The 20,288-nt window shown below is 42.2% G+C and overlaps 2 long non-coding RNA genes across 2 annotated transcripts; one reads left to right on the top strand and one right to left on the bottom strand.

Annotated features, from left to right (window-relative positions):
* Nucleotides 1–11,636: 11,636 nt before the first annotated feature.
* Nucleotides 11,637–18,529, bottom strand: LOC131905021 (uncharacterized). The gene is made up of 3 exons (XR_009377829.1): nucleotides 18,324–18,529; nucleotides 12,225–12,356; nucleotides 11,637–11,830 (listed from the first exon to the last, which is right to left on the bottom strand). It is a non-coding gene; the product is annotated as an uncharacterized LOC131905021 (long non-coding RNA).
* LOC131905022 (uncharacterized) lies at nucleotides 17,756–19,664 on the top strand. Its single transcript, XR_009377830.1, has 2 exons — nucleotides 17,756–18,423; nucleotides 19,131–19,664. It is a non-coding gene; the product is annotated as an uncharacterized LOC131905022 (long non-coding RNA).
* The last annotated feature ends 624 nt before the right edge of the window (nucleotides 19,665–20,288 follow it).

Raw genomic sequence — 20,288 nt, 5'->3', positions numbered from 1 at the left:
GCCCCCATGGTAACTTAGATATGGAGATCGAAAAGGCCAGTCCCCTCCCTTTGTGGTGGACAAACTCTATGCTGTGCTTCATGTATCAGAATTTCCACAAGGAATCTATGGGACCCATTTCTGACTAGATGCCTTTTTCTGCCTTCTCTTATTCCCTTCCACACTTCTTGTGAGAGCACTCCCCCAATAAGTTACCGATACAGGAATTTCCATCACAGGAAACCAACCAAAAACAGTGGTACTCCATGATGGTGGGGTGTTTACAGTGTGGCGAAGCAAGGTCTGCACTGAGAAGCAGAAAGTTTAAGTTGACAAGGCTCAAGGGAGCCTGTCTATGATTTCTTTGTAAATCACTCTACAAAAATCATCTAAATACACACAAACACATCTGCAGAGTAAACTTCGGTGCATAAAAAGTATTGACATGAAAGGAGGAAAGGAATCATCCAGACTTCACACTCAGGAAAACATCTTCCCTGTCTGCAGGGAAGAATAATATTTTATGTTCCACATCTCATTGGAACAGGTCTCCAGACCTTAGCACAACTGAACCCATGGTGAAAGTACCATTCAGGCCATAAAACTCAGTTTGTAGATAGTAACACCAGCCAAAATGAAAACAAAGACTTAATCCATCAAAGTCCATAGCTATGGGAAAGTCTCTAAGTCTATTAACCTTGCTTTTTGGCTTCTATAGTTTGCTTCTGGCTAACTGTTCTTGTTAACTGAGGTTTGTCAACTCAGGATATGATTTTTGTACTTAAAAGCTCACTCTGAGAAAGACTCGGGGCTATACTGGGATCCCAAACACCCAGTGTATTCACCAGCCAACTAGTAAAGACTTTCTATTGTCTTAAACCCATCTCCATGTAGTCTTCTCTGGTGGATAACCCACAACATCATGAAGCATCAGAAATGTGCAGACTTTGAAAACCACAGAGGTTAGTTAGGAACTACATGATCACTTCCAGAGATTTTTGAAAATCTGAAAAGGAAAGGACTGATAAAGTGAATACCTAAACTAATTCTTACATGGTGGAGTGGAGAACTGTGAAAAAGTGAACCCTGGACTGAGGAGAGATGGTGGAAGCCAAAGAAAGTTCAGTAAGATTTGCCTTGGACTCCCCACTGACCCCTCCATTTTCAGGAGCTTCTTGACTTGACTCATTAAGCTCCTACTATTGAGTACTAAGTTTGGTGAACATGTTTAATTTCCCTTCTAAACCCTTCCATTCTCCTTTCTTCTCATGATACTTAGTATTACGTGTCACCTTCAATGTGATACAGGATGCTCAGGCACCTGGTAAAGCATCATTTCTATGGATGTGAGAGAATTTTCAGAAGAAATTGACATTTGAAATCAGCAGACTGAGAAAAGATGTTCTCTCATTCTTGTGGGTATGCACCATCTAATTTGCTGAGACCCGAGACAGAACAAAAAGTCATAAAGGTGAGTTTCTCTCCTTTCTACACTGGGCCATCTACTGTCCCCTTTCCCTGTAAGGTCATTAGCACCTTGTTTTGAAGCCTTTGGGTTCAGTCCAAAGAACTCCACCAACTTGTTTGGTGGTCTGGCTTGTAAATACATGTCTCGGGACTTCTTGGCCTCTATAATCTCATGAGCCAATTCCCATGAAAAGTCTCCCTTGTATGTATGTGTTATCTGTACATACCTGATTAGTCCTGTGTCTTTGGAGGACCCTGATAAATACATAGAAATTTTTTTGCCATAGAAATTATTGCTTCTACCAGGGCTTCTTTCTAAATTACACCAGTGCAACATGGGAATCCTTTCAATAGTCCAAACTTCTCCCATTTTTCTGATGTCCAAGTAAGGACACAAAAAAATTTAAGATATCCTAGAAGTGTTTCCTTGTTGGAACAAAATTTCAAAAGACAGGTAAATGTTCTCCATCCCAGAAATCTGACTAAGTCTCCACTGCTAGTTCCAGCAAAGAGGGACCTTTTCCTTCCTGACCTAGGTCAGAAAATAGAAATGCCTGGAGGTCTTCCTTCTACTGTGCTGGCACAGACAGGACCAGTTCCTGAAGAATGCCAGTTCTCTAAGAATAAAGGGGACTGGGGCTAGAGAGGATGGCTCAGAGGTTAAGAGCACTGGCTGCTCTTCCAGAGGTCCTGAGTTCAATTCCCAGCAACCACATGGTGGCTCATAAACATCTATAATGAGATCTGGTGCCCTCTTCTGGCCTATAGTCATACATGCTGTAGCTGTATACATAATAAATAAATTAAAAAAAAAAAAAAAAGCTGAGCGTGTCAGCTGGGCATGGTAGTTCACGCCTTTAATCCCGAGCACTGGGGAGGCAGAGACTAGTGAATCCTGTGAGTTTGAGACCAGCCTGGTCCAAATAGAGCTCTGGGCCAGCCAGGGCTACATAGAGAGACCTTGTCTCAAACAAACAAAACTAAAGAGAGAGAGAGAGAGAGAGAGAGAGAGAGAGAGAGAGAGAGAGAGAGAGAGAGAGAGAGGGAGAGAGAAGAAAGAAAGAAAGAAAGAAAGAAAGAAAGAAAGAAAGAAAGAAAGAAAGAAAGAAAGAAAGAAAGAAAGAAAGAAAAGAATGAATGAGGGACTGGAGCCACAAACAGGCACACGCCATTTCTGGGCTCCCACAAGTTACTAGTGTCTAAAGCCAAACCTGCCTTGAAATTTTTCAGTAAGACTTTAAATGGTGCCTGGGATTTTTCTTCCACATTAATAGTTTTTCTGTCACTCCCAACGGAGGCCTAATGTAAGATGCCTTCCTTCTGAGAAATGCAGTGAGAATCCTGCCTCCCTCTAAGCTTTACTCTTTCTCTGGAGAACCTCTCACTGCCTCTTCCTTCCTCCTCCTGTTCATGCACACTATTCACAGAAGTCCATTCTGCTGGAAGAGCTCCATGTGCCTTCTCCAGGAGAAGTAACTCTGTCTTACTCCTTCACATTATTCTGGTGGGGACATCTTGTTTTCCAATGAGCAGCCTTGGGTCGGGATTACATAAAAGCAAGCTTCAAAAAATGGAAGTCCAGCAGTAATTCAAACTTTTACGATTCCAAAATCCTCAAATTTTGATTCTCTCACACAGCCCCAGAAGCTCGCTGTGTATAAGAACACAGTTGGGGATGAGCTCACGCTGCTTCCTCCCTCCAGCGCAGGGCAGGATGTCATCGCCTTGGGACAGATCATAATATGGTTAGTGTTTATCTTCATTGCTGCAAGTGGTATACGTTTGCTAAACTCAAGATGAATATGTTTGTTTAAACTTCTAAACTACACTTATTAACTGAAAAACACTGTCCCCAAAACGTGAGCACTACTATGCCAATTAATTATCTTGAATCCATCTGAACAGAACAGATTTCAGAAAGTCACTTAGAAGGTTTTGGCTGTTCTTTCTGAAATGTTTTTGATGGGGTTTTAATGTTTTAAAAGTCTGACAGCTGCTCCTGAAAATGAAATTCTGTTTGTCAGCAAGCTACAGCTAACTCATTTCAGTAAATAGGTGATCTGTTCTCTTAGAGAAGGCTTGAAAGCACTCGCTGACATCTGAGTGAAAAAGAAAACTGGGCAATTTGAAGTGGTTAGTGGAGTGAAATCTCAAATCAGATCCTGTGAATGCGAGAGAGACTGGGCACCCAGCAGACTGCTTTAGTCTGCCTCTGAGGAAAGGGATCGAATTGCAAATAATACTTGTCTACCACCTGATGTAGGAAAAGAAAGGCGACAACATGGTAATCTAGTTCCTCCATAAACACTTTCTTGTTTATTGTTAAAAGACCCATCATGTAGAGCAGCTTCCTGGACTTCGTGTTTCTATGTATTAACAAATATTCTTATTGTGGATAATATTAAACCAGACATTATTTTCCAAAGGCTTTTTAGTAAAAGAAATGCCATTCTAGGAGCTAGGGAGATGGCTCAGTGGATAAATGCTTGCCACTAAAATATGAGGACTGGAGTTTGAATCCCCAGAATCCATGTAAAGGCTTGGTGGGCATGACAACCCACCTGTAATTCCAGCCTCAAGGATCCCCAGAACAAGCCTAATCATAGCTGAGAGTTCCAGGTTTGATTGAGAGAACTTGGCTCAATGAATGATATGGAAAAACAGTTAAAGATGACTCCCTAACATCAACGTCAATGCACACACACACACACACACACACACACACACACACACACACACACACACGCAGCATACACATTGACACAGCTGTTAAAAAAAAAAAAAAAAAAAAAAAAAAAAAAAAAAAAAAAAAAGCCTCTTCTAACCATTCCTAAATGTACCTAGCAGTTTGCTGGACCAGATTAGCAACTGCCCAGCTTCTTTGTACATTTGGCACTTTTAATTGTCTATTGATCCACAATTGACTCTTGACCTTAAAAACACAAGTACATGCCATCAACATCTGGCTGTAAAACAACAGAAACCACAGTGCCTTTTTCAACACAGAGAGAATCATGCACGTTCTGAAAGGCATCCAATGGAATGACTGAATTAGTCAAAAGAGAACACTGAGATAGCCCTAGGGGGGGTGCAACTAAAGGTAAGATTGTAAGAACCTTGAGTTGGTGAAGAGGACATACCCTGAGCCATAGCTGATAGCTCTGTGGGGATGTGACATAGTATTGAACTGAGTCCTAATGCCATAATGTTATTCCCATAGATTAAAGCATCTCTCAACCCTCATCAAGAAACTTCTATTTGCAATAGATGGCAATTGAACAGAGATCTACAATCAGCTGAGATGCAGAGACTATGAGGCTGTAGGATGATAAGTTTAGACAGGATATCTATATCACATGCCTTCCTCCCAAATCTCAAGGATCATTGCAGAAGAGGGGGCAGGATGACTATGAAAGCCAGAGGCTGTGGATGGATAGAAGGAAAGTGTCCTCTGGACAGAGCAGGGCAGTTGCACATATGAGCCCACAGCAGTTATGAAGGCATACCCAAGACCCATGCACACCCAAGCCAGACCAAACCACAGCATGGAGAGGGGAGGTGGACATGAAGTTCCACCCCTAGCTAAGTAACTGTTGGCAACTGATAGCTTTGGGGAGAGGGAGGGTCAATTTTCTTTAAGAGTGCAGCACCTGGTAAGTTGACCGTGAACCAGTGGAAGACCATATATCCAAGGACATGTAGGCAGTACAAACTGGACTTGAAAAAGAGCACAAAGTTGGGGGGTAGGGAAAGGAGCATAGATATGCGAGGAGTGGGAAGGAGTGAATATGATCAAAACACATTGTACAAAGTTTTCAAAGAACTAAGAAAGAAAAGTAAAGGAAGGAAGGGGAAAGATGGACGGACTGGTTCTCATAGTGCAGCAAGTAATCCCAGAATAGAGCTAACTATTGCTTTTAGGATCATCCAATACCTCTTGACCCATCACAGTATGGGAGCAGGTAAAAAGTTCAGACAAGTCCTTTCCACTGCCCACTATTCAGTATTGCCAGTACTAGTACTGACAGAGTATTAAGAAGAATCATTTTGGAAAGAAGGAAGGGAGCGGGGAGGGAGAAGAATATCAATAACAATAACAACAAAAAGCCAAGAAGATGTAGCTTTCATGGCCCCAAAATAGCATCAAAAATGGAGAATAGGAACGCTTCCCTGAAGTTGAGATAACCATGATATACCAAACTTGTCTATTCCACTTCAAACTCGATGTACTCTCCTCTCTTCTGATCCCAATGTAACCAAAAAGATATATAGATATAGAGATAAATAAGTTTTCCTTAAGCACTAAATCAAATGGCTTGTCACAGCTGTGTCCAAACCCGACCCAGAAGCAAGCGAATGTTTATTTTGGCTTGTGGTTTCTGTCTCAGCTTCAACTGCATTTGTGCTCCTTTCTTTGCCAGACTTCACATTTTCCCTCTCATTTTGCTCTACTTTCTGTTTTCTTTCTCACTGTAAATCCAGAGAAGTGACAGAAACCATAAGTGCCCTGCAGCCTGAATCAGACCCTATGCATATCCTTTCCTCCACCAAAGTAATTGGTCCCTTGCTTTGAAAGTTCTCAAGACATGGACAGAAGCCATCCACACGCTTTGCAGGAATGTAATACAAATTGCGTCTTATCCGGCCCCAGCAGGGTTCTTTTTACCTTCTTAGATCTAAGGAGCCTGGCTTCACTGTCCACACTGCTATCAGCACATGGCATTCTGAGTTCCTACGAGAATCGTCCATGAAGCTCTGCTTGTAGCCTTCTGGGGCTTCTCTGGCCCACAGTTTCAAGTGCTTCCAAATTCCTCCAACAAACCTGTTCCAGGTGACTACAGAGCACATGATCAGGTGTTTCACAGCACTTCTCATGACCAGTTTTCTACACTAATTAGTTTTCTCATCACTGTGACCAAGTACCTGACAAGAAGAAACTTAGCTGTTAAAGGACTTCTTTTGACTAATGGTCTAAGGGCACAGTCCGTCAGCACATGGAGGGAATATCAGAAGGAACGGCTCTCAGCTGTGGTAGAGAGAGTGTGGAAGCTGCTTGTTCCCATCTGGGTGGAACAAAAAGGATAATCAGGACAGAAAAATGGGGCCCAGATATAAACCTGAAGGCCTGTCCCAGCAGTGACCCACTTCCCCCCAGCTAGGCACCACTTTCTGGAGATCCTCCCCAAACAGCATCACCAGCAAGGAACAAGTATTCAAACACATGTGCCTGCAGCATACATGTCACACTCAAACCATAACATGTAATGAGGTATAGTCACAACAATTTCCCAAGGGAAAAAAAAAAAGCTGTGGACTTCGGGAAAATTGCACACATTCACTGGGCATTAGTTTTCTTTTATGTGGTGCACATTTCAGATGTACTAAAATTTCAGATGTACATGAAATATTAGGAACACGTTTGTAAATAGATGATCTACATATAGCACTTACCTCAATGCTAGTTCTAAGACAGACACACAGCAAACATTAGCTGACTTCCTTTTCTCCCTCACTCCTCATCCTTTTTATGGAATACATGGCTTTGGGCCCTGCTACAAAAATTTTAAGCATCAGTAAGCATATGCAAGATCACTGACAGGAAAACTCACCCTACGAGGTTTTACTAGTCTGGCAGGTCAGAAACTTGAGAGTTCTAAGGAAGGGATACACATGTTTCTTACAAGAATGGGTTTATTGTGAGGATGCATGGGAACAAAAAGGGAGTTCTTAGAACAAAGTCCTGGCAGGGGTGGCCAATCTTTTGGCTTCTCTAGGCCACACTGGTATCTACAATGACCACATTCAAGAACTGCACAATCAAATGACACACAAATGGGGAAGAAAACTCACACTACTTTAAGGAATTCATTATTGTGTGTTGAGTCACATTTACAGCTATTCCAGACCGCATGCAGACTATGGGCCATGAACTGGAAATCGCTGCGAGCAGAGTGACGTACAGCAAACCCATAAGACCTTCAAGAATACTACCTATTCTACCAGGACGAGAACCTGAGCCTTCGGTTCGATTGGCTATCATCAAGAAAACAAGTCACTACAGGAGCTAAAGATGTGGGTCAGCAGTTAAGGGACACTGAGTGCTTTTGCAGAAGACCCAGGTCAGGTTCCCAGAACCCGCATGGCAGATCACAGCTGTCTAACTCCAGTTCCTGGGAATCAGATGACCAGTTCTAGCCTCCTCAGGCACATGCATACATGTGGTGCACATGAGCTCATGCTGGTGCACACACACACACACACACACACACACACACACACATACACATTAAAATATTTTTAAATAAATCTTGGGGCTAGAGAAATGACTCCACTTGCTCTTGAAGAGGATGCAGACTTAGTTCCCAGAACTCATGTGATGACTCACAACTGTCCTCAACTTCAGTTTCAGTGAATCTGACACCCTCTTCTGACCTCCTGGAGTACCAGGCACACATGTGGTACACAGACATGCAAGCAGGTGAAACACACACACACACACACACACACACACACACACACGCACGCACACACATGCACACACACTAATAATCTTTTGTAAAAAAAGAAAACAAAAGACTATCACAAATGATGAATAGATAGTGAAAACGTGACACATCACATATATACATGTTGGGATTTTATGAAGCTGCAAAGAAAAATGAAATTACAAAATTCACAGGAAAAATTATAGTAAGTGAGGTGACCCAAGCTCAAGTGGATGAAAACCACATGTTCACTCTTATAAATGGATCCTAATTTTCATGTACATGTGTTTGTGTTTGGGAGCCAAGACACTGGAAAGGGTATCATGCAGTGGTGGGAGGGGCTTTCGTGGAAGGGAGAGCAGGGTAGTTGCACACATGTGATAATGGTGATACTAGGGGTAAAATGTTTAGCACGCCTTTAATCCCAGCACTCAAGAGGCAGAGCCAGGCGGAACTCCGTGAGTTCGAGGCCAGCCTGGTCTACACAGCGAGATGCAGGAAAGGCGTAAAGCTACACAGGGAAACCCTGTCTCGAAAAACCAAAAAAAAAAAGTCTGAACAGAGGTACCTTGTATAAACAAATAAAGCCGCCCACACCAGGAAGCAATGGAAATGAAAGCCCCAGTGACAGATTTGAGTTGTTGATCAAGAAGGTCCCTGAGGTCCCCAAAATAATGCAGGTTATTGCCACTAGAACTAGAAAGTAAGACCCTGTTCCAGAAGATACCACCCACTTCGCTCACAGGCAGAGGAATCTAGCTGGAAATGTCCTCTCTACTGACTACCCTCACGGTTCTGGAAGGTGGTTCTACAGACTGCTGGGGGAACGCAGTCATCAATAGCAGTGTTTAGCTGTGGGCCCCACGTTGTTGGGCAAGACACGCCCACTGGTACAAGGGTGGCAAGCCTGTTTCGGGTGTAGTCAACCACTTCCTGATTGGATTGGAGGCCTGCTCCGCAGGAGGGAATTCAGGCCTGATGCTGTAAGCGAAAGTCCACAGCTAAGGAAGGCAGAAACTCAACTGAGGAAGGTACGGCTGTTGCTTTTCTAAAAGGAGTATGATGTGTCCACTAAATTGCCTTCTAAATAACTTTGTTTATGCCCGTAAGTCAGGGCCGCTGTCAGCTTTGGTCAGAGCGGCTTATTTTTACAGTGGACAGTGGTTCCTGCAGAGACGCCTACTCCCTGAGTGCTGAGAATAACTCACTGTTAAGTTATGTCAAGCCCTAAATGAAACTTCTATACTACCCCTCGAAGGTTCAGTAAACATCTCTAAAGAGATAAAGAAGAGATGTAAGAAGTGGAGGAAGGGCTGAAGTGCGAGGGAATGGTTTCTTCCAGGCGTAACGTGGCACTGCACCCCTGAACTCTCAGCAGCTGTGATTATCAGCACAAGACCTTGACAAGATTAGGCCCATCAAGCTTCTGTCAGAGGCAGAGAGGACCATGAGGCCCCGTCCCCTCTGAGGTTATAAATGAAGTTCATAGCTGCTGAGAAGCTGGAGTGGGGGAGATGGAGAGATTTTCTTCCATCGTGTAGCCATAGTAAAGTTATCAATACTCCCACAAATAACCCCTTACTGATGCTCCAATAAGCAATCCTCATTAAACAAAAAAAGAAAAGATATGACAACAGAACATGTCATGTCTAGTGGGAAAAAGGGAGAGGGTCTGTGGCACAAGAAAAGATTTGGGGCAAATATGATTGAAATACAGCATCTGTATGAATATGTTCAAAAAAGGCATTTTTCCAAAAAAGGAAATAAATAAATATTAATGTCATCCAAAACAAAATAACTTGAACTTTTACTGACATGCAATTCTTTGTCTATGCAGTGTATGTATTTTCCAATAGTTGAACTGCAGTGAGTCAGTTTACCCCCATTTGTGTGGTTCACTGCTGTTGCACAGGGGTCATGCAATCACCTAGAGATTACTGATAGCCTCAACTGGCCCTGCATGTGGTTAATTCCAAGATATGTCCCCTGCTCTTCATAACGTCTAGGCTGTGACTAAGGCGGCAACATTCACTCTGGTCAGTTATGGGAGTCTTAACGCACTCACTTTAAAACAAAAGTTACCTAATCATTTGCCCACAAGAGCCCACTGCCGTTTTATCCTATCCTGATATGAAGAATACCTACCACTTCTCGGTAAACTCTTCATTTCTCAGAACCATTTTATCTTCAAATATGGTGCTGCAAAGAATTCCAAGTAGAATATACAGAGAGACAACGAGGGAAGCGAGATTTCAAAGAAAGAGAATAATTCACCTTTTAGCCATGTCATTATGCTGACCTCAGAAGAGGAGTCGCCATTGCCTAGATCCCTAAACTGAGGGAGTAAGTTAGCAGTAGGAATATTATCAGAAACAGGTAAAATAATGGGTTCCCATATGATGAGACAGATATTTTAAGTTGCAGGAGGTCATTATTCACATATTTGAGCACAAACACAATGAGGATAATATAATATAAAAACATAATATGGTAAAGGAATCCCCCTTCTAATTTTTTGGAATGCAGAAGTATGAGATTTATTCTGCTGGCCACACTGGAAAGAGGAACAACTAAAAAGGTACACACACAAACAAACACACACCACACCCAAGCATCTCTTCCTCAGTGCATTTTTTTCTTTTCTTTTTTTTTTTATATATTTTCTAAATTTTAAGTGCCATATATCATGCTGGTCACCTAATAAGAGTTAGAGGCAGCCCTGTAAGTAAAGAAAACAAGAATGATGTTCGTATGTTGCCATGGCTTGAATGTGACCCCCAAAGATCCTGTGTTGGAAACTTAATCCTCAAATTTGTATGTTAATGATGTTTGAAAATGGAGCCCTTGGGAAATCATTAGGCTGAGCCAAGGTCATGAGGGTAGGGGCTTTCTGATGGCCTCAGTGGCCTGTAAGAAGAGGAGAACCAATGACTGAACAAGATACCCCTCTCAGGCTTGTGGGCCTCCCAGCCTCCAGAAACAAGCAAACCTCTACTCTGATAAATTACTTAGTCTCCTGTATTTTTTTATAGATAGGAAAACAGATTAAGACATCTAGAGATAGCCAAACTGCAAGCACACTTTTAGGAAATTCTTTAAATTTGCAGGTGAAATTTTACCCCACTTCACCTACTGGGAGAAAGATTTAAAAGAGAGAAGCCTGAGCCCTGAGTCTGTATGACAACATTTTCTCATTTTGTAGTTCACCTTCTTCACCCCAAACAAGCTGAAATCCTGCATGTGCCAAATATCTTCTCGTCTAGCAATGCTTTTCAGAGATGAGAAACAAAGCAGGCAATACAATGATAAGAGTTTCCAACTACTGCCAGCCAGAGAAAGACCCAAGGTGTTCATTTTCTCAATTACTGTAGTGCTTATTTTCTTGTTGGATGGGCAAGTGCTTCTAAGCAAACCTTGAAGCTAATTGTATATATCCTGGCATATACAGTGTGCTCGAAGCCCAGAGGATACAGCTAGCAATTATATTTCACTGATTAATGTGCAATCGTAAATTTACAGGCTTGATGGTCCAAAGAGGCTCCCTGCTATGTGAGATAATGAATAGGAAATTGTCAGAATAATTAGTCAAGTCAGACCCTACAAATGTACCTGTGACTTGAAAGTAACAAAAGAAAAAAAAAAGTCCCTCATTTACAGATTGAAAGATAAAGTGTAAGAGAAGAACAGAGAACAGGATATTCAAAATATGCTCCTCTTGGCTTGATTTCTTCCACTAGTCTTGGTATCTGAAGAGAAACAGATTTTGTGCTGAGCTTGTCAGGTCCGTTCATGGAGGCAGGACTATTCCACCAGCATCTGTTAGTCTTGCTACCCTCACGGTCAGTTCTGTATGGAATTTGCCTTCCGCAGAAATGCCACCTTGCTGCTAGTCAAACCACCTTCCATGGAGAAAGAACAGCAGACAATAATGGTCAAAACCGAGGTGAAAGGCCTGTCCCCCTTTACAAAACAAGACTCAAGCCAAAAGAGCCAACCTTCTTCAAAACTTGTGTGGGAACACTGAATCCCCACACTGTTGTTAAGAGTTGGCCTCCTTCCCGGCCTGGATTCTTCCCAAAGAGCAGCCCCTAAAAAGCCTTCTGCACACTGTCTATAACAGGACTCCTTCCTGGAGAATCCAACTTGCAACAGGGTTAATCACACACCACTAGAAGAGTCTTCCAAAAAAATGTCCCAACATTCGAAGAGCCCCTTCAGTTCAGTGTGACTAATATTTTGTGCGTGCCAACTGTTCAGATGGGAACCCCAAATCTATATTGAGATAAGTTTTACCTTGAAATTTCTCCTTGAGTATTTGTTTTTTGGTTGGCTGATTGGTTGGTTTGGTTTGGTTGGATGGTCTAAATTAAACACATCAAATCCTAAAGGTGAATCTTCTGAGTAAATGCATTTCCTTGGAATTTCCTGTAAAATAAAATGTGTGGATGATATCTTCAAAATAAGTCAAAGGCAAAACTACTAATTTTAAAAACTGGTGGTATATTGTGTTGCAACTGAACTTTGTGAATATATATATATATATATATATATATATATATATATATATATATATATATAGCTTGACTGACTATAGAGTCAAGTGGACCCAAACAAAGAATGAAAGAATTTACACATTGCCTAGGTTTGATGTCTCATTTCTACTTATCAATGTAATCATGACTATTACATCCTCAATTAAGAGAGGCAAACTGTATGGATGGTGTGTGATACAGATGGGCCGTTTTCAAGTGACAGGTGAATATATTTTCAAATGATGAGGTTTAACCTACATTAAGCAGACACTGAATCTGAAAATCCAGATGACCTTAAAGGATAAATTAGGGAGTTGTTTTTTTTTTCAAATACTTCATTGTAGGGTTTTGTAGTGGGTAGCCATTCCAGCTTTGTTCTGGAAGTTCCAACCCCCATTGAGACTTCGGCAACTGTCATGCCTACAAGGCAGGGCCAAGGGAAGTACCTGGGGACACCAATAGGGTTTTTCAACTAGTTTTTTAAAAATATACCCTGAATTTTAAATCTTCACTTACCTTCCATTCTATCTTTTATATGTTTTAATATTTGAGACCACTTTTTTACACCATATACCTTGGGTCAATGTTTAAGTTGTACTGCTCTTTTCATCTGTTAACCTATTCTTGATGCTCAGTCTCTGGTTACTTGTGAGCAGCATGATCTTGGGTGAACTACTTATCCACCCAAACCCTAGTTTCTTCATTGGTAACACAGAATTGGAAGTTCCCAAGAACTGTTGAGAAGATTAATAAGAACTGTTCAAGAAAACACCTCTGGCATTCCCTGTTGATCATTTGTTGTCAGCGTGCAGTGTTTGACAAGAATTCCCATCCAGAGATTTTTTTAAGGAGTGTATTCAAGTGATGGAATGATTTAATACACATTCAAATCCCTTGGATCTTACATGGCTATATTCATTTTCACACAAAGAATATTTTTAGATATCTTACCTCTCCTTATAAATAATGGCATGGTTCAGAGCCTCTCACTTCCCCTTCTTCAAAATGATACAAGATAAAGGACACTTTTCACAGGGTTAAGGATATCTGTGTGAGTCTGTGGTACCGAAGTGCAAACTGTTCCTTTTTCATTTTGATGTTTATGGGGAGAAAGGGAGACTAATGAGAAATGGCCATTGCCCCACTAAGTACCCAAGTATTTTGTAACACAAGCATTTAGCAAGGGTGCAAGACCTTAAGCCATCGTTCTAGAAGAAACTCTGTATTTTGTTTAGTAAATAATTCTGACTGCTGGGGACATTTACTTTAAAGCTGAATTTGCTGAAAAGCCTGGGGCACAGTTCTAAGACTGTCCCAAAGCACTGTAATGGGGCAATTAGTGCCTAATGATATAGAAGGGTGCAGCTCTAGCCTACATCAAATTGAAAGAAAGGTATTGCTTGAGCTGTTAAGAGCACAGAGGCATGCATTTCCCACTGTCAGCATTACTCTGTGTGTGTGTGTGTGTGTGTGTGTGTGTGTGTGTGTGTGTGTGTGTGTACAGGAACAAAAAACATTTCATTTAGAAGCAACCCATCAATATTTAGAAGAAAATGTATAAAAAGTGGTTTAAAATGTCTTGGATTTTAATATTCCTGAATAGTCCAGTTGTGTGAATAATAGATTTATGTGTAGTGAGCTTTCTTTTACCTTTTCATAGAACTTTTTCCCTAGTTTTGTACCATGATTTTAGGGTTAAGTATGTTTGGGGGTTCTAGTTTTAAATTTTCACCAGCTTTTGACTTTTCTACTTTACATAGTTGTGAAGGTTAGAAACTTTAGGAAATGGTTTGTGTGGCAGTTTGAAAGAAAATGTCCCCCAAAGGGAGTGGCACTATTAGGAGGTGTGGCCTTGTTGAAGTAGGTATGGTCTTGCTAGAGGAAGTGTGTCACTGTGGGGGTGGGCTTTGAGCTCAAGCAACACCCAGTGTCCCAGTTTGCTTCCTGTTGCCTGGGGGATCAAGATGTAGCCAGCACCATGCCTGCCTACATGCCACTACGTACCACCATGATAATAATTGATTAAACCTCTGAAAAATGTAAGCCAGCCCCAATTAAATGTTTTTCCTTTATAAGAGTTGCTGTGGTCATGGTGTCCCTTCATGGCAATAGAAACCCAACTAAGACAGCTTGCTTGAGCTTTTTTTTTTCTTGAAACAATTGACATCTTTGTTCACCACATTACAACAGGGGCAGTGGGTGTGGTAGTAATAGAATCGCCAGCATAGGACTATGAGAGAGTTTTCTAATTGGGAGTGGTCTTGTTTGGTTAAGCCAAGACACTATGCATTCTATTATCTCCCGCCCACCCATTCTATTCATGCCATGTAAATGAGGACAGTCCTGATTGGTCAGTGTTCTGATCTTGAATGGGTTTACAATGCTGTCGTATTTCTGTGATGTCCAGGTGTACTGGCTGGTTTTATGTCAACCTGACACAAGCTAGAGTCATCAGAGAGGAAGGAGCTTCGGTTGAGGAAATTCCTCTGTGAGCTCCAGCTGAAAGGCATTTTCTCAATTAGTGATCAATGGGAGAGGGCCCAGACCACTGTGGTCCTGGGTTCTATAAGTAAGCCGGCTGAGCAAGCCAGAGAAGCAATATAGTAAGCAGCACCCCTCCAAGGCCTCTGCATCAGCTCCTGCCTCCAAGATCCTGCCCTGTTTGAGTTCCTGTCCTGACTTCCTTCCATAACGAACAGCAACATGAAGTGGAAACCAAATAAACCCTTTCCTCCCCAACCTGCTTTGTAGTCATGATGTTTTTGTTACAGCAATAGAAACCCTAACTAAGACATGAGGTTACAGTCCATTCTTACAGGCCTACGGTATTCTGCCTTTACACTGGTCCCAACTGGAGTAGAACAGGCTATAAATGAGAACGCTGGGTGAATACCCAGACACATAAAGCCTGAGAGGTAGGCCTCACTGGGCTCCACTTCCTGCTTCTTAAGGCCAAGAACAATGGACTATTAATTATTGAAGTCCCTGAAGGTAAGGAAGAGGGGAACAGCATGTACACAGGCCTGGACCAATGACCAAATAAGAACAAAGCCTGGAACATATCCAAGTTTGCCCAAAAATGGAAGGCCGTAGCCCTGACCAACCCTCAACTAACTTTTAGCCAACAGAAACTACTAACAAAGATTGCCACCCACATAAGCCAATTATATCTAAGATGAGCTAACTTCCTTGGGCACTCCCCTTAGTGAGGCTTAAAAGAGCCCCTCACTTCCTCCCTGGGGGTCAGTCCCCATTGTGCCTTTGTGCTGGGTAGGCCACCCAATATATTAGAATAGTAAAGACGCTCTTGTCCATTACATACGTGGAAGGTGGTCTTTTGTGGGACTTCTCCGGGACCTCAACCTAGTCTTCTGTTTGGGGAGTCACTTTCTGAAGCGGGGTTGAACTGGGGACCTGCTTTCTTTCCCTAACCGTAGCCTTGCTTCTACATCCCACCTAGTCAAAGCAGCAAACCCATTCCTGGAGAGCTGATTGAAGGCCTTTTCTTTGGTAGCTTCTCTGAGGCATGCAGGAGGACCACACTAGCCCACATGGATCATGTGTGTTACTCTGGCAGGGGTTCCATGCCTTGCCATAAAAGAAGAACTCTACTTAGGAGTGGTTTTGATGGAAGGTCTGCATTCCTGGCCCAGGAGACTTAGAGGAAGTGAGACTTCTGAGGGGAAGGGATAAAAGCGTGGAGATGGACCTGTTGAAGCTTGGAGAAAACAAACTTGGCAAGTGGGTTAAAACTGCAGGAACAAAATGCCGAGAAGCACACAAATAACTCAAAGTGCCTCTAGAAAGTGAAGCAACAAGAAACCACATTATCTCATTTGTTTTAAAGTCTTATCGTTCAAACCCTCTTTTTGAGTCTTGGACCCAAGCACCATCAGTATGTCTGATGGTATTAAGTTGATTTTGTTGTATTTGTCCAGATTTATTATCATAAAAGCAACTTCCTTATTTCCATGTGGTGCAGGGTCTATCTACCTAGAGCAGCAGCCACAAACCAAGAGTCCAGCAGTTCTGAAGGCCAACTACTGTAAGTGGATTGAACAGCAGTTCCCATATGTGTGAAAGTTCTTGGGCTAGTATACTTCTTTGGTTTGTGAGTTCTGGGGAGAGTCTTTAAGTACTAAAAAGTGGAGTTTGTAAGAACCCCTGTTCTTGTACACACAGTGAAGGTGAAGTCAGAAACTATTAACAATGAATTGACACTGCTTTTTCAGTTCAGGCGAGAGAAGTCTGTCATGGCAAAAGTGTGTAGTCCTGATTAAATGGGACTTGGGGAAGGACAAATGTCACAGTCCATGCTCCTGTTCAGTATCTGAGGAGGCAGAGACAGGCTCAGGCCCTAGAGGAAAGAATACACAGTCTCCAAGACTTCAGCAGGCAGAAAATGTAGTATGCTTCTCATGGAAGCCAGGAAGGTGGAGACTGTGAGTGCCCATTAAGGGGGTTAAGACATCCTGTAGAAGAAAGGTGTGTAAAGGGGTTTTGGTTTATGACCTCGGTGAGCTCTCCACTGAACATATTGTCTTTGTACTCTTTGCAATTAGTATTTGATTCTCTGATTGAGCCTAAAATGTATGGCCTGTGAACTAATAAACTTTGGAAGTTACAGTGCCCTTGAAGACTTCTGAGGTGTTGATGAGCTGGCCCAGTTCTCAAGCTTTAGGAATCTAATTTGGCTGGAGTGGAGACCTGAGGACTTAGGAATAAGTAGTCTAGAATAGGAAAGTAATCTAGAGTTTGACTTATATCATAACTAAGGAGGTCTCCTACTTTCTTCCTGTAAGTTCAATTGTATTTGATAGAAAATGAGACCTGAGTATGAGTCTTTCAGAGACTATCCCTGAGGTGACAAAAAAAAAAAAAAATGTGGTTGGCAGATCCTTTAAAAGAGTGTTTTATAATCCCATTGTCAAAGCTCATTGTAGGGCTCCATCTGTTGGTGTGAATTATATCTATACTTTAGGGGACCAGAAAGTGGAGTATGTTGGCAGCCCCAAGTAGCCTCTTAGTGCCACATTAGCACAACTACATAGGGTGTGTTGTTACATTAAGAAGCACTAAATTCTCTCTGTTGGTTGGGTAATAGGCATGCAGTAAGAAGGAAAGACTAGGAGAGGGGAAACAGAGTTTTAAAGGCAGCATGCAGTGTGTTGAGGACAAGTGAAGTGAACTTACTGGTAGTACAATGGTCAGACACTTAGGACAAGCTCCTCTTAACCTATTGTGAGGACAGACTTGGAATTTTAAGAAAGTTCTAGAAACTATTTTATCTCACTCCCAGGGAAACCTGTGAGGCTACCCTGCATAAACAGATGAAGGGTGAATTTTCTAAGTAGGGAGCTGGTGATTTCTTGTCAGGAGGAAGATGTGAGGGAAGAGTTTGGAAAATGCTGGGAAAGTTGTAGGCACCCAGGAGAGGACTTGAATCAAGGGTTAGGGTCTTGAGTTTATGGAGTTTGGGGGATTATGTTTACACCACCAGGAGTCTTCTTGAACAACAAGCACCCAACCTTGAAAACCTTCACTGATACCTGATCCCTGATGGACTCACAACTAAAGGAGACTGATGAGTCCCATGCCAGTGGAATGGTGATTGACTTTAACAGGACAAAGATGGATCCAAAGAGAGAAAAAGTCTCCAAAGCATAACTGCAATGCAAGTTGTTAAAACTTGAGGTGATCTAATGTCACAGGAAAATCCTCAGATGAGCATAGTCTCATGCGGGCTAGCTGAGGAGAAGGAATGAAAAACACAGGAGAAATCTGATCCACCCAACAGCTGCCCCGGGAGCTGGAAAAGAACTGAACAGAAAGGCTTTTTCCTTACAGACAGTAGACCCACCTGCTCAGGACTTTAGATCCCACCAAAATGTTGACTGGGGAGGAGGACATTGCAACTGAAAGATCTGTTAAACAGGCTGGGACCCTCACCCTTTATGGAGGTAGGAATTGTCTTCAAGAAGAGGGGTGATCTGGATTTCACTAGAGTGTTGCCTGGGCCAGAAATTATGGCCCCTGTACCTCAGAGGAGCTCCCTGGAGGGGCTGAAGGCAGATAAAGTCCCTAGGTTGTCTCTGATGTCACAGCAGGGAGGCCTTGTAGTCACATCTAGGTAATCTAGCTGAAAGGCATCAATCATCTCTGAACCCACAAGACATGGCTCTGGGAATTCCCTAGCAAAGAAGGGAAGTCGCTAACAATCCTAGGGATACCCCCAGCCTGAAGACTTTGCCGTCTCCAGCTGCAGAGGTTGCAGCTTCTAGGGCCCAGGATGAGAGGTGAAGTTCCCACTCCTCCTGCAGGCCCATCCATACCATGGCGAGTGGCAGGTCTGTGAAAGAATTCAGCCTTTAGACCAGAGGAAAACAAAGGGACATGTTCTTTAGTACACAGCAGACAGCGGACAGGACAGAATGTGGGGACAGCAGTAAGATAAAAATCACCTTCCAAGAAATGAGTTTTTGATCCACAGAGCCTACATGTGACATTTGGAAATGATTCAGTTAGGCAGGCGTCTCAGTTGCCACGCACTGTACTAGGCACACAGAATACAGAAGTGGCAGCATGTGTAAACAGAAGAGGTATTCTCTCCAGCATTCTCGGCAGTAGGGTTCTCATTATAACCCCAACACTCTATGCTTCTACCCAGCTAGTTCATGTGAAATGAGGTGGCTCTTCTGCTAAGCTGATGTGAAATGACCTTTCATGGACAAATTGTTCTTCTAAAATGTGACACGAAACAGAAGCAGTAATTCACACAGAGATCATAAAAACAAAAGAGCTATTTTCCTCATGAGAGCAGACTGGTTCTCAAGCATAATTCAGACTACTTCTGGACAAGAATCCATCTAACAGAGGTGGTTAGCCAAGGAGCAAGACTGTAATGAGGAATAGATCCAGGAAGATATTAAATCATGATGATAAATATCATTGCCAAATAGTTATATGCTTCAAATGATCTTTCAACTTGCCACATATGTATGAAAAGATGAAATGTTTTTTAATTACATTGAAGAACTTATGTGTCCAAATAAAAGATGAGGGTGTGTAAGGTAAAATCTCTACCCTGCCATTGCCAACTTAATAGCTCAACTTTGTCTCAGCGTCCCCACCTGCAAGTTTGATTTTACTCTACTTTACTCTGCTACTTAACTCAAAATACGAAAGCTTTTTGTGAATAACAGTGTGAGTTGGCCTGACATTAGGAGTCTGTTCACATGAAACTACATATATTTAATTAAAAATAGTTCAAGGTTCCAAGCCACACCCCTGATAACTGACTCGATTACGTGCATATGTATATACATACATATGTATGTATGTGTGTACATATATGTATATTCTCCCTCAATTCCACTGAATCAAGCTTCACGTGGTGGCAATGATGGCTGAGGAGAAAAGGAGCATGATGGTTTTAAAAATGAAATCCGTGCATTCAGGATACAGACCTATTCTGAAGGGAAAGGTGGAAACTAAGTTAAAGAACAAGGAGACGTGTACTTAAAAGTCAAAGGTCTAATTTGAACCATAGACAAGCACAGGATTCCCTGCCCCACCCTGGCTGCTCCTCTGGTAGAGGTCAGGGTGTCTGTGCCCAGCAGAAAGCAGCAAGGACACCTTGTGCTGTTTCTATGCAATTCTAAAGCATATCCAACATCTTTGAGAGCCAGATTTTTTTATTATTATTATTAATTTGACTTGTCAGCCTTTGACTACAGAAACTGATTCTTTTTTCAGGTAAGTAGAAAAAGCAAATATAAGCAGCAGTCCAGTGGGAAGCCAGGGAAGCCAGTGTGAATCACACCAT

The sequence above is a fragment of the Peromyscus eremicus genome, chromosome 2, assembly GCF_949786415.1.
Source record: "Peromyscus eremicus chromosome 2, PerEre_H2_v1, whole genome shotgun sequence".
Lineage (NCBI taxonomy): Eukaryota > Metazoa > Chordata > Mammalia > Rodentia > Cricetidae > Peromyscus > Peromyscus eremicus.
This window is presented reverse-complemented; position numbering and strand designations above follow the sequence as displayed.